We start from the raw sequence: 15,633 nt of genomic DNA on the forward strand, positions 1-15,633 counted from the left end.
AAGTCTTCTTCTTCTTCTTCTTCTTCTTCTTCTTCTTCTTCTTCTTCTTCTTCTTTCTACTCCATAGATCTGGAATGAAATTGTTATTGTTATTAAGTAAAACATTTGCCACCTGAGGCCTAGAATGCTGTACTTATCTTCAAATTCTGTCCGCAATTTGGTATTCCTCAATAAGGATCATTTTGTCATTAATCAAACCACTTTATACATTTTGTTTTCCATAACTGGATGGCAATAACTGTGCATTTTTATGCCACAAATTGTGTTAAACCAGTTTTCCCTACCTAATTGGTCTGGAATCAAATTATTATTATCATTAAATAAAAACACTGGCCACCTGAGGCCTATTATGCCATTTTTTAGACAGAATGTGAGCACAAATCCACAAATTCTGTCTAAAAAAATGGTATTAGGACTCCCTCTGGAGGACACAATTGGGAACAACATGTAATATTTTCTTTTTGCCAATATGGCACTAATGTTAATTATTAGTGCCATATTGAGGTGTTATTGTCCTTCCATCACATTCTAATGGTGTTATAATGGCACAATAATATAGAACATCAACATAAGATTTCAAATGTCACTGATGACATTATGTCAACAGACATTCAAATTAAGGAACTCTTCCCATCAATGTGGTATATAAATCATCCTCATAAACATAAAGTGTTGTTTGTTGTCCTTGGAAACATTCTCCGTGCCATTTGGTCTGGAGTCAAATAATACAATCATATTATTATCATCTTCATCATCATTATTGTCATCATTATTGTCATTATTATTATTATTATTATTATTATTATTATTATTATTAATGAAAACACTCTCAAATTTGATTTTTCATGAACAAATAACCATGTCTGTTCCTTTTTGTACCAGCAATTGTGTTACACAAGTCTTCTTCTTCTTCTTCTTCTTCTTCTTCTTCTTCTTCTTCTTCTTCTTCTTCTTCTTCTTCTTCTTCTTTCTACTCCATAGATCTGGAATGAAATTGTTATTGTTATTAAGTAAAACATTTGCCACCTGAGGCCTAGAATGCTGTACTTATCTTCAAATTCTGTCCGCAATTTGGTATTCCTCAATAAGGATCATTTTGTCATTAATCAAACCACTTTATACATTTTGTTTTCCATAACTGGATGGCAATAACTGTGCATTTTTATGCCACAAATTGTGTTAAACCAGTTTTCCCTACCTAATTGGTCTGGAATCAAATTATTATTATCATTAAATAAAAACACTGGCCACCTGAGGCCTATTATGCCATTTTTTAGACAGAATGTGAGCACAAATCCACAAATTCTGTCTAAAAAAATGGTATTAGGTCTCCCTCTGGAGGACACAATTGGGAACAACATGTAATATTTTCTTTTTGCCAATATGGCACTAATGTTAATTATTAGTGCCATATTGAGGTGTTATTGTCCTTCCATCACATTCTAATGGTGTTATAATGGCACAATAATATAGAACATCAACATAAGATTTCAAATGTCACTGATGACATTATGTCAACAGACATTCAAATTAAGGAACTCTTCCCATCAATGTGGTATATAAATCATCCTCATAAACATAAAGTGTTGTTTGTTGTCCTTGGAAACATTCTCCGTGCCATTTGGTCTAGAGTCAAATAATACAATCATATTATTATCATCTTCATCATCATTATTGTCATCATTATTGTTATTATTATTATTATTATTATTATTATTATTAATGAAAACACTCTCAAATTTGATTTTTCATGAACAAATAACCATGTCTGTTCCTTTTTGTACCAGCAATTGTGTTACACAAGTCTTCTTCTTCTTCTTCTTCTTCTTCTTCTTCTTCTTCTTCTTCTTCTTTCTACTCCATAGATCTGGAATGAAATTGTTATTGTTATTAAGTAAAACATTTGCCACCTGAGGCCTAGAATGCTGTACTTATCTTCAAATTCTGTCCGCAATTTGGTATTCCTCAATAAGGATCATTTTGTCATTAATCAAACCACTTTATACATTTTGTTTTCCATAACTGGATGGCAATAACTGTGCATTTTTATGCCACAAATTGTGTTAAACCAGTTTTCCCTACCTAATTGGTCTGGAATCAAATTATTATTATCATTAAATAAAAACACTGGCCACCTGAGGCCTATTATGCCATTTTTTAGACAGAATGTGAGCACAAATCCACAAATTCTGTCTAAAAAAATGGTATTAGGTCTCCCTCTGGAGGACACAATTGGGAACAACATGTAATATTTTCTTTTTGCCAATATGGCACTAATGTTAATTATTAGTGCCATATTGAGGTGTTATTGTCCTTCCATCACATTCTAATGGTGTTATAATGGCACAATAATATAGAACATCAACATAAGATTTCAAATGTCACTGATGACATTATGTCAACAGACATTCAAATTAAGGAACTCTTCCCATCAATGTGGTATATAAATCATCCTCATAAACATAAAGTGTTGTTTGTTGTCCTTGGAAACATTCTCCGTGCCATTTGGTCTGGAGTCAAATAATACAATCATATTATTATCATCTTCATCATCATTATTGTCATTATTATTATTATTATTATTATTATTATTATTATTATTATTATTATTATTAATGAAAACACTCTCAAATTTGATTTTTCATGAACAAATAACCATGTCTGTTCCTTTTTGTACCAGCAATTGTGTTACACAAGTCTTCTTCTTCTTCTTCTTCTTCTTCTTCTTCTTCTTCTTCTTCTTCTTCTTTCTACTCCATAGATCTGGAATGAAATTGTTATTGTTATTAAGTAAAACATTTGCCACCTGAGGCCTAGAATGCTGTACTTATCTTCAAATTCTGTCCGCAATTTGGTATTCCTCAATAAGGATCATTTTGTCATTAATCAAACCACTTTATACATTTTGTTTTCCATAACTGGATGGCAATAACTGTGCATTTTTATGCCACAAATTGTGTTAAACCAGTTTTCCCTACCTAATTGGTCTGGAATCAAATTATTATTATCATTAAATAAAAACACTGGCCACCTGAGGCCTATTATGCCATTTTTTAGACAGAATGTGAGCACAAATCCACAAATTCTGTCTAAAAAAATGGTATTAGGACTCCCTCTGGAGGACACAATTGGGAACAACATGTAATATTTTCTTTTTGCCAATATGGCACTAATGTTAATTATTAGTGCCATATTGAGGTGTTATTGTCCTTCCATCACATTCTAATGGTGTTATAATGGCACAATAATATAGAACATCAACATAAGATTTCAAATGTCACTGATGACATTATGTCAACAGACATTCAAATTAAGGAACTCTTCCCATCAATGTGGTATATAAATCATCCTCATAAACATAAAGTGTTGTTTGTTGTCCTTGGAAACATTCTCCGTGCCATTTGGTCTGGAGTCAAATAATACAATCATATTATTATCATCTTCATCATCATTATTGTCATCATTATTGTCATTATTATTATTATTATTATTATTATTATTATTATTATTAATGAAAACACTCTCAAATTTGATTTTTCATGAACAAATAACCATGTCTGTTCCTTTTTGTACCAGCAATTGTGTTACACAAGTCTTCTTCTTCTTCTTCTTCTTCTTCTTCTTCTTCTTCTTCTTCTTCTTCTTCTTCTTCTTCTTTCTACTCCATAGATCTGGAATGAAATTGTTATTGTTATTAAGTAAAACATTTGCCACCTGAGGCCTAGAATGCTGTACTTATCTTCAAATTCTGTCCGCAATTTGGTATTCCTCAATAAGGATCATTTTGTCATTAATCAAACCACTTTATACATTTTGTTTTCCATAACTGGATGGCAATAACTGTGCATTTTTATGCCACAAATTGTGTTAAACCAGTTTTCCCTACCTAATTGGTCTGGAATCAAATTATTATTATCATTAAATAAAAACACTGGCCACCTGAGGCCTATTATGCCATTTTTTAGACAGAATGTGAGCACAAATCCACAAATTCTGTCTAAAAAAATGGTATTAGGACTCCCTCTGGAGGACACAATTGGGAACAACATGTAATATTCTCTTTTTGCCAATATGGCACTAATGTTAATTATTAGTGCCATATTGAGGCGTTATTGTCCTTCCATCACATTCTAATGGTGTTATAATGGCACAATAATATAGAACATCAACATAAGATTTCAAATGTCACTGATGACATTATGTCAACAGACATTCAAATTAAGGAACTCTTCCCATCAATGTGGTTTATAAATCATCCTCATAAACATAAAGTGTTGTTTGTTGTCCTTGGAAACATTCTCCGTGCCATTTGGTCTGGAGTCAAATAATACAATCATATTATTATCATCTTCATCATCATTATTGTCATCATTATTGTCATTATTATTATTATTATTATTATTATTATTATTAATGAAAACACTCTCAAATTTGATTTTTCATGAACAAATAACCATGTCTGTTCCTTTTTGTACCAGCAATTGTGTTACACAAGTCTTCTTCTTCTTCTTCTTCTTCTTCTTCTTCTTCTTCTTCTTCTTCTTCTTCTTCTTCTTCTTCTTCTTCTTCTTTCTACTCCATAGATCTGGAATGAAATTGTTATTGTTATTAAGTAAAACATTTGCCACCTGAGGCCTAGAATGCTGTACTTATCTTCAAATTCTGTCCGCAATTTGGTATTCCTCAATAAGGATCATTTTGTCATTAATCAAACCACTTTATACATTTTGTTTTCCATAACTGGATGGCAATAACTGTGCATTTTTATGCCACAAATTGTGTTAAACCAGTTTTCCCTACCTAATTGGTGTGGAATCAAATTATTATTATCATTAAATAAAAACACTGGCCACCTGAGGCCTATTATGCCATTTTTTAGACAGAATGTGAGCACAAAGCCACAAATTCTGTCTAAAAAAATGGTATTAGGACTCCCTCTGGAGGACACAATTGGGAACAACATGTAATATTTTCTTTTTGCCAATATGGCACTAATGTTAATTATTAGTGCCATATTGAGGTGTTATTGTCCTTCCATCACATTCTAATGGTGTTATAATGGCACAATAATATAGAACATCAACATAAGATTTCAAATGTCACTGATGACATTATGTCAACAGACATTCAAATTAAGGAACTCTTCCCATCAATGTGGTATATAAATCATCCTCATAAACATAAAGTGTTGTTTGTTGTCCTTGGAAACATTCTCCGTGCCATTTGGTCTGGAGTCAAATAATACAATCATATTATTATCATCTTCATCATCATTATTGTCATCATTATTGTCATTATTATTATTATTATTATTATTATTATTATTATTATTATTATTATTATTATTATTATTAATGAAAACACTCTCAAATTTGATTTTTCATGAACAAATAACCATGTCTGTTCCTTTTTGTACCAGCAATTGTGTTACACAAGTCTTCTTCTTCTTCTTCTTCTTCTTCTTCTTCTTCTTCTTCTTCTTCTTCTTCTTCTTCTTCTTCTTTCTACTCCATAGATCTGGAATGAAATTGTTATTGTTATTAAGTAAAACATTTGCCACCTGAGGCCTAGAATGCTGTACTTATCTTCAAATTCTGTCCGCAATTTGGTATTCCTCAATAAGGATCATTTTGTCATTAATCAAACCACTTTATACATTTTGTTTTCCATAACTGGATGGCAATAACTGTGCATTTTTATGCCACAAATTGTGTTAAACCAGTTTTCCCTACCTAATTGGTCTGGAATCAAATTATTATTATCATTAAATAAAAACACTGGCCACCTGAGGCCTATTATGCCATTTTTTAGACAGAATGTGAGCACAAATCCACAAATTCTGTCTAAAAAAATGGTATTAGGACTCCCTCTGGAGGACACAATTGGGAACAACATGTAATATTTTCTTTTTGCCAATATGGCACTAATGTTAATTATTAGTGCCATATTGAGGTGTTATTGTCCTTCCATCACATTCTAATGGTGTTATAATGGCACAATAATATAGAACATCAACATAAGATTTCAAATGTCACTGATGACATTATGTCAACAGACATTCAAATTAAGGAACTCTTCCCATCAATGTGGTATATAAATCATCCTCATAAACATAAAGTGTTGTTTGTTGTCCTTGGAAACATTCTCCGTGCCATTTGGTCTGGAGTCAAATAATACAATCATATTATTATCATCTTCATCATCATTATTGTCATCATTATTGTCATTATTATTATTATTATTATTATTAATATTATTATTATTACTAATGAAAACACTCTCAAATTTGATTTTTCCTGAACTAATAACCATGTCTGTTCCTTTTTGTACCAGCAATTGTGTTACACAAGTCTTCTTCTTCTTCTTCTTCTTCTTCTTCTTCTTCTTCTTCTTCTTCTTCTTCTTCTTCTTTCTACTCCATAGATCTGGAATGAAATTGTTATTGTTATTAAGTAAAACATTTGCCACCTGAGGCCTAGAATGCTGTACTTATCTTCAAATTCTGTCCGCAATTTGGTATTCCTCAATAAGGATCATTTTGTCATTAATCAAACCACTTTATACATTTTGTTTTCCATAACTGGATGGCAATAACTGTGCATTTTTATGCCACAAATTGTGTTAAACCAGTTTTCCCTACCTAATTGGTCTGGAATCAAATTATTATTATCATTAAATAAAAACACTGGCCACCTGAGGCCTATTATGCCATTTTTTAGACAGAATGTGAGCACAAATCCACAAATTCTGTCTAAAAAAATGGTATTAGGACTCCCTCTGGAGGACACAATTGGGAACAACATGTAATATTTTCTTTTTGCCAATATGGCACTAATGTTAATTATTAGTGCCATATTGAGGTGTTATTGTCCTTCCATCACATTCTAATGGTGTTATAATGGCACAATAATATAGAACATCAACATAAGATTTCAAATGTCACTGATGACATTATGTCAACAGACATTCAAATTAAGGAACTCTTCCCATCAATGTGGTATATAAATCATCCTCATAAACATAAAGTGTTGTTTGTTGTCCTTGGAAACATTCTCCGTGCCATTTGGTCTGGAGTCAAATAATACAATCATATTATTATCATCTTCATCATCATTATTGTCATTATTATTGTCATTATTATTATTATTATTATTATTATTATTATTATTATTATTATTATTATTATTATTATTAATGAAAACACTCTCAAATTTGATTTTTCATGAACAAATAACCATGTCTGTTCCTTTTTGTACCAGCAATTGTGTTACACAAGTCTTCTTCTTCTTCTTCTTCTTCTTCTTCTTCTTCTTCTTCTTCTTCTTCTTCTTCTTTCTACTCCATAGATCTGGAATGAAATTGTTATTGTTATTAAGTAAAACATTTGCCACCTGAGGCCTAGAATGCTGTACTTATCTTCAAATTCTGTCCGCAATTTGGTATTCCTCAATAAGGATCATTTTGTCATTAATCAAACCACTTTATACATTTTGTTTTCCATAACTGGATGGCAATAACTGTGCATTTTTATGCCACAAATTGTGTTAAACCAGTTTTCCCTACCTAATTGGTCTGGAATCAAATTATTATTATCATTAAATAAAAACACTGGCCACCTGAGGCCTATTATGCCATTTTTTAGACAGAATGTGAGCACAAATCCACAAATTCTGTCTAAAAAAATGGTATTAGGTCTCCCTCTGGAGGACACAATTGGGAACAACATGTAATATTTTCTTTTTGCCAATATGGCACTAATGTTAATTATTAGTGCCATATTGAGGTGTTATTGTCCTTCCATCACATTCTAATGGTGTTATAATGGCACAATAATATAGAACATCAACATAAGATTTCAAATGTCACTGATGACATTATGTCAACAGACATTCAAATTAAGGAACTCTTCCCATCAATGTGGTATATAAATCATCCTCATAAACATAAAGTGTTGTTTGTTGTCCTTGGAAACATTCTCCGTGCCATTTGGTCTGGAGTCAAATAATACAATCATATTATTATCATCTTCATCATCATTATTGTCATTATTATTGTCATTATTATTATTATTATTATTATTATTATTATTATTATTATTATTAATGAAAACACTCTCAAATTTGATTTTTCATGAACAAATAACCATGTCTGTTCCTTTTTGTACCAGCAATTGTGTTACACAAGTCTTCTTCTTCTTCTTCTTCTTCTTCTTCTTCTTCTTCTTCTTCTTCTTCTTCTTCTTCTTTCTACTCCATAGATCTGGAATGAAATTGTTATTGTTATTAAGTAAAACATTTGCCACCTGAGGCCTAGAATGCTGTACTTATCTTCAAATTCTGTCCGCAATTTGGTATTCCTCAATAAGGATCATTTTGTCATTAATCAAACCACTTTATACATTTTGTTTTCCATAACTGGATGGCAATAACTGTGCATTTTTATGCCACAAATTGTGTTAAACCAGTTTTCCCTACCTAATTGGTCTGGAATCAAATTATTATTATCATTAAATAAAAACACTGGCCACCTGAGGCCTATTATGCCATTTTTTAGACAGAATGTGAGCACAAATCCACAAATTCTGTCTAAAAAAATGGTATTAGGACTCCCTCTGGAGGACACAATTGGGAACAACATGTAATATTTTCTTTTTGCCAATATGGCACTAATGTTAATTATTAGTGCCATATTGAGGTGTTATTGTCCTTCCATCACATTCTAATGGTGTTATAATGGCACAATAATATAGAACATCAACATAAGATTTCAAATGTCACTGATGACATTATGTCAACACACATTCAAATTAAGGAACTCTTCCCATCAATGTGGTATATAAATCATCCTCATAAACATAAAGTGTTGTTTGTTGTCCTTGGAAACATTCTCCGTGCCATTTGGTCTGGAGTCAAATAATACAATCATATTATTATCATCTTCATCATCATTATTGTCATTATTATTATTATTATTATTATTATTATTATTATTATTAATGAAAACACTCTCAAATTTGATTTTTCATGAACAAATAACCATGTCTGTTCCTTTTTGTACCAGCAATTGTGTTACACAAGTCTTCTTCTTCTTCTTCTTCTTCTTCTTCTTCTTCTTTCTACTCCATAGATCTGGAATGAAATTGTTATTGTTATTAAGTAAAACATTTGCCACCTGAGGCCTAGAATGCTGTACTTATCTTCAAATTCTGTCCGCAATTTGGTATTCCTCAATAAGGATCATTTTGTCATTAATCAAACCACTTTATACATTTTGTTTTCCATAACTGGATGGCAATAACTGTGCATTTTTATGCCACAAATTGTGTTAAACCAGTTTTCCCTACCTAATTGGTCTGGAATCAAATTATTATTATCATTAAATAAAAACACTGGCCACCTGAGGCCTATTATGCCATTTTTTAGACAGAATGTGAGCACAAATCCACAAATTCTGTCTAAAAAAATGGTATTAGGACTCCCTCTGGAGGACACAATTGGGAACAACATGTAATATTTTCTTTTTGCCAATATGGCACTAATGTTAATTATTAGTGCCATATTGAGGTGTTATTGTCCTTCCATCACATTCTAATGGTGTTATAATGGCACAATAATATAGAACATCAACATAAGATTTCAAATGTCACTGATGACATTATGTCAACAGACATTCAAATTAAGGAACTCTTCCCATCAATGTGGTATATAAATCATCCTCATAAACATAAAGTGTTGTTTGTTGTCCTTGGAAACATTCTCCGTGCCATTTGGTCTGGAGTCAAATAATACAATCATATTATTATCATCTTCATCATCATTATTGTCATCATTATTGTCATTATTATTATTATTATTATTATTATTATTATTATTATTAATGAAAACACTCTCAAATTTGATTTTTCATGAACAAATAACCATGTCTGTTCCTTTTTGTACCAGCAATTGTGTTACACAAGTCTTCTTCTTCTTCTTCTTCTTCTTCTTCTTCTTCTTCTTCTTCTTCTTCTTCTTCTTCTTCTTTCTACTCCATAGATCTGGAATGAAATTGTTATTGTTATTAAGTAAAACATTTGCCACCTGAGGCCTAGAATGCTGTACTTATCTTCAAATTCTGTCCGCAATTTGGTATTCCTCAATAAGGATCATTTTGTCATTAATCAAACCACTTTATACATTTTGTTTTCCATAACTGGATGGCAATAACTGTGCATTTTTATGCCACAAATTGTGTTAAACCAGTTTTCCCTACCTAATTGGTCTGGAATCAAATTATTATTATCATTAAATAAAAACACTGGCCACCTGAGGCCTATTATGCCATTTTTTAGACAGAATGTGAGCACAAATCCACAAATTCTGTCTAAAAAAATGGTATTAGGACTCCCTCTGGAGGACACAATTGGGAACAACATGTAATATTTTCTTTTTGCCAATATGGCACTAATGTTAATTATTAGTGCCATATTGAGGTGTTATTGTCCTTCCATCACATTCTAATGGTGTTATAATGGCACAATAATATAGAACATCAACATAAGATTTCAAATGTCACTGATGACATTATGTCAACAGACATTCAAATTAAGGAACTCTTCCCATCAATGTGGTATATAAATCATCCTCATAAACATAAAGTGTTGTTTGTTGTCCTTGGAAACATTCTCCGTGCCATTTGGTCTGGAGTCAAATAATACAATCATATTATTATCATCTTCATCATCATTATTGTCATCATTATTGTCATTATTATTATTATTATTATTATTAATATTATTATTATTACTAATGAAAACACTCTCAAATTTGATTTTTCATGAACAAATAACCATGTCTGTTCCTTTTTGTACCAGCAATTGTGTTACACAAGTCTTCTTCTTCTTCTTCTTCTTCTTCTTCTTCTTCTTCTTCTTCTTCTTTCTACTCCATAGATCTGGAATGAAATTGTTATTGTTATTAAGTAAAACATTTGCCACCTGAGGCCTAGAATGCTGTACTTATCTTCAAATTCTGTCCGCAATTTGGTATTCCTCAATAAGGATCATTTTGTCATTAATCAAACCACTTTATACATTTTGTTTTCCATAACTGGATGGCAATAACTGTGCATTTTTATGCCACAAATTGTGTTAAACCAGTTTTCCCTACCTAATTGGTCTGGAATCAAATTATTATTATCATTAAATAAAAACACTGGCCACCTGAGGCCTATTATGCCATTTTTTAGACAGAATGTGAGCACAAATCCACAAATTCTGTCTAAAAAAATGGTATTAGGACTCCCTCTGGAGGACACAATTGGGAACAACATGTAATATTTTCTTTTTGCCAATATGGCACTAATGTTAATTATTAGTGCCATATTGAGGTGTTATTGTCCTTCCATCACATTCTAATGGTGTTATAATGGCACAATAATATAGAACATCAACATAAGATTTCAAATGTCACTGATGACATTATGTCAACACACATTCAAATTAAGGAACTCTTCCCATCAATGTGGTATATAAATCATCCTCATAAACATAAAGTGTTGTTTGTTGTCCTTGGAAACATTCTCCGTGCCATTTGGTCTGGAGTCAAATAATACAATCATATTATTATCATCTTCATCATCATTATTGTCATTATTATTATTATTATTATTATTATTATTATTATTATTAATGAAAACACTCTCAAATTTGATTTTTCATGAACAAATAACCATGTCTGTTCCTTTTTGTACCAGCAATTGTGTTACACAAGTCTTCTTCTTCTTCTTCTTCTTCTTCTTCTTCTTCTTTCTACTCCATAGATCTGGAATGAAATTGTTATTGTTATTAAGTAAAACATTTGCCACCTGAGGCCTAGAATGCTGTACTTATCTTCAAATTCTGTCCGCAATTTGGTATTCCTCAATAAGGATCATTTTGTCATTAATCAAACCACTTTATACATTTTGTTTTCCATAACTGGATGGCAATAACTGTGCATTTTTATGCCACAAATTGTGTTAAACCAGTTTTCCCTACCTAATTGGTCTGGAATCAAATTATTATTATCATTAAATAAAAACACTGGCCACCTGAGGCCTATTATGCCATTTTTTAGACAGAATGTGAGCACAAATCCACAAATTCTGTCTAAAAAAATGGTATTAGGACTCCCTCTGGAGGACACAATTGGGAACAACATGTAATATTTTCTTTTTGCCAATATGGCACTAATGTTAATTATTAGTGCCATATTGAGGTGTTATTGTCCTTCCATCACATTCTAATGGTGTTATAATGGCACAATAATATAGAACATCAACATAAGATTTCAAATGTCACTGATGACATTATGTCAACAGACATTCAAATTAAGGAACTCTTCCCATCAATGTGGTATATAAATCATCCTCATAAACATAAAGTGTTGTTTGTTGTCCTTGGAAACATTCTCCGTGCCATTTGGTCTGGAGTCAAATAATACAATCATATTATTATCATCTTCATCATCATTATTGTCATCATTATTGTCATTATTATTATTATTATTATTATTATTATTATTATTATTAATGAAAACACTCTCAAATTTGATTTTTCATGAACAAATAACCATGTCTGTTCCTTTTTGTACCAGCAATTGTGTTACACAAGTCTTCTTCTTCTTCTTCTTCTTCTTCTTCTTCTTCTTCTTCTTCTTCTTCTTCTTCTTCTTCTTTCTACTCCATAGATCTGGAATGAAATTGTTATTGTTATTAAGTAAAACATTTGCCACCTGAGGCCTAGAATGCTGTACTTATCTTCAAATTCTGTCCGCAATTTGGTATTCCTCAATAAGGATCATTTTGTCATTAATCAAACCACTTTATACATTTTGTTTTCCATAACTGGATGGCAATAACTGTGCATTTTTATGCCACAAATTGTGTTAAACCAGTTTTCCCTACCTAATTGGTCTGGAATCAAATTATTATTATCATTAAATAAAAACACTGGCCACCTGAGGCCTATTATGCCATTTTTTAGACAGAATGTGAGCACAAATCCACAAATTCTGTCTAAAAAAATGGTATTAGGACTCCCTCTGGAGGACACAATTGGGAACAACATGTAATATTTTCTTTTTGCCAATATGGCACTAATGTTAATTATTAGTGCCATATTGAGGTGTTATTGTCCTTCCATCACATTCTAATGGTGTTATAATGGCACAATAATATAGAACATCAACATAAGATTTCAAATGTCACTGATGACATTATGTCAACAGACATTCAAATTAAGGAACTCTTCCCATCAATGTGGTATATAAATCATCCTCATAAACATAAAGTGTTGTTTGTTGTCCTTGGAAACATTCTCCGTGCCATTTGGTCTGGAGTCAAATAATACAATCATATTATTATCATCTTCATCATCATTATTGTCATCATTATTGTCATTATTATTATTATTATTATTATTAATATTATTATTATTACTAATGAAAACACTCTCAAATTTGATTTTTCATGAACAAATAACCATGTCTGTTCCTTTTTGTACCAGCAATTGTGTTACACAAGTCTTCTTCTTCTTCTTCTTCTTCTTCTTCTTCTTCTTCTTCTTCTTCTTTCTACTCCATAGATCTGGAATGAAATTGTTATTGTTATTAAGTAAAACATTTGCCACCTGAGGCCTAGAATGCTGTACTTATCTTCAAATTCTGTCCGCAATTTGGTATTCCTCAATAAGGATCATTTTGTCATTAATCAAACCACTTTATACATTTTGTTTTCCATAACTGCATGGAAATAACTGTGCATTTTTATGCCACAAATTGTGTTAAACCAGTTTTCCCTACCTAATTGGTCTGGAATCAAATTATTATTATCATTAAATAAAAACACTGGCCACCTGAGGCCTATTATGCCATTTTTTAGACAGAATGTGAGCACAAATCCACAAATTCTGTCTAAAAAAATGGTATTAGGACTCCCTCTGGAGGACACAATTGGGAACAACATGTAATATTTCCTTTTTGCCAATATGGCACTAATGTTAATTATTAGTGCCATATTGAGGTGTTATTGTCCTTCCATCACATTCTAATGGTGTTATAATGGCACAATAATATAGAACATCAACATAAGATTTCAAATGTCACTGATGACATTATGTCAACAGACATTCAAATTAAGGAACTCTTCCCATCAATGTGGTATATAAATCATCCTCATAAACATAAAGTGTTGTTTGTTGTCCTTGGAAACATTCTCCGTGCCATTTGGTCTGGAGTCAAATAATACAATCATATTATTATCATCTTCATCATCATTATTGTCATCATTATTGTCATTATTATTATTATTATTATTATTATTATTATTATTATTATTATTAATAATGAAAACACTCTCAAATTTGATTTTTCATGAACAAATAACCATGTCTGTTCCTTTTTGTACCAGCAATTGTGTTACACAAGTCTTCTTCTTCTTCTTCTTCTTCTTCTTCTTCTTCTTCTTCTTCTTCTTCTTCTTTCTACTCCATAGATCTGGAATGAAATTGTTATTGTTATTAAGTAAAACATTTGCCACCTGAGGCCTAGAATGCTGTACTTATCTTCAAATTCTGTCCGCAATTTGGTATTCCTCAATAAGGATCATTTTGTCATTAATCAAACCACTTTATACATTTTGTTTTCCATAACTGGATGGCAATAACTGTGCATTTTTATGCCACAAATTGTGTTAAACCAGTTTTCCCTACCTAATTGGTCTGGAATCAAATTATTATTATCATTAAATAAAAACACTGGCCACCTGAGGCCTATTATGCCATTTTTTAGACAGAATGTGAGCACAAATCCACAAATTCTGTCTAAAAAAATGGTATTAGGACTCCCTCTGGAGGACACAATTGGGAACAACATGTAATATTTTCTTTTTGCCAATATGGCACTAATGTTAATTATTAGTGCCATATTGAGGTGTTATTGTCCTTCCATCACATTCTAATGGTGTTATAATGGCACAATAATATAGAACATCAACATAAGATTTCAAATGTCACTGATGACATTATGTCAACAGACATTCAAATTAAGGAACTCTTCCCATCAATGTGGTATATAAATCATCCTCATAAACATAAAGTGTTGTTTGTTGTCCTTGGAAACATTCTCCGTGCCATTTGGTCTGGAGTCAAATAATACAATCATATTATTATCATCTTCATCATCATTATTGTCATCATTATTGTCATTATTATTATTATTATTATTATTATTATTATTATTATTAATGAAAACACTCTCAAATTTGATTTTTCATGAACAAATAACCATGTCTGTTCCTTTTTGTACCAGCAATTGTGTTACACAAGTCTTCTTCTTCTTCTTCTTCTTCTTCTTCTTCTTCTTCTTCTTCTTCTTCTTCTTCTTCTTCTTCTTCTTCTTTCTACTCCATAGATCTGGAATGAAATTGTTATTGTTATTAAGTAAAACATTTGCCACCTGAGGCCTAGAATGCTGTACTTATCTTCAAATTCTGTCCGCAATTTGGTATTCCTCAATAAGGATCATTTTGTCATTAATCAAACCACTTTATACATTTTGTTTTCCATAACTGGATGGCAATAACTGTGCATTTTTATGCCACAAATTGTGTTAAACC

This window comes from Lutjanus erythropterus, chromosome 3, assembly GCF_056507025.1.
Source record: "Lutjanus erythropterus isolate fLutEry1 chromosome 3, fLutEry1.hap2, whole genome shotgun sequence".
Lineage (NCBI taxonomy): Eukaryota > Metazoa > Chordata > Actinopteri > Lutjaniformes > Lutjanidae > Lutjanus > Lutjanus erythropterus.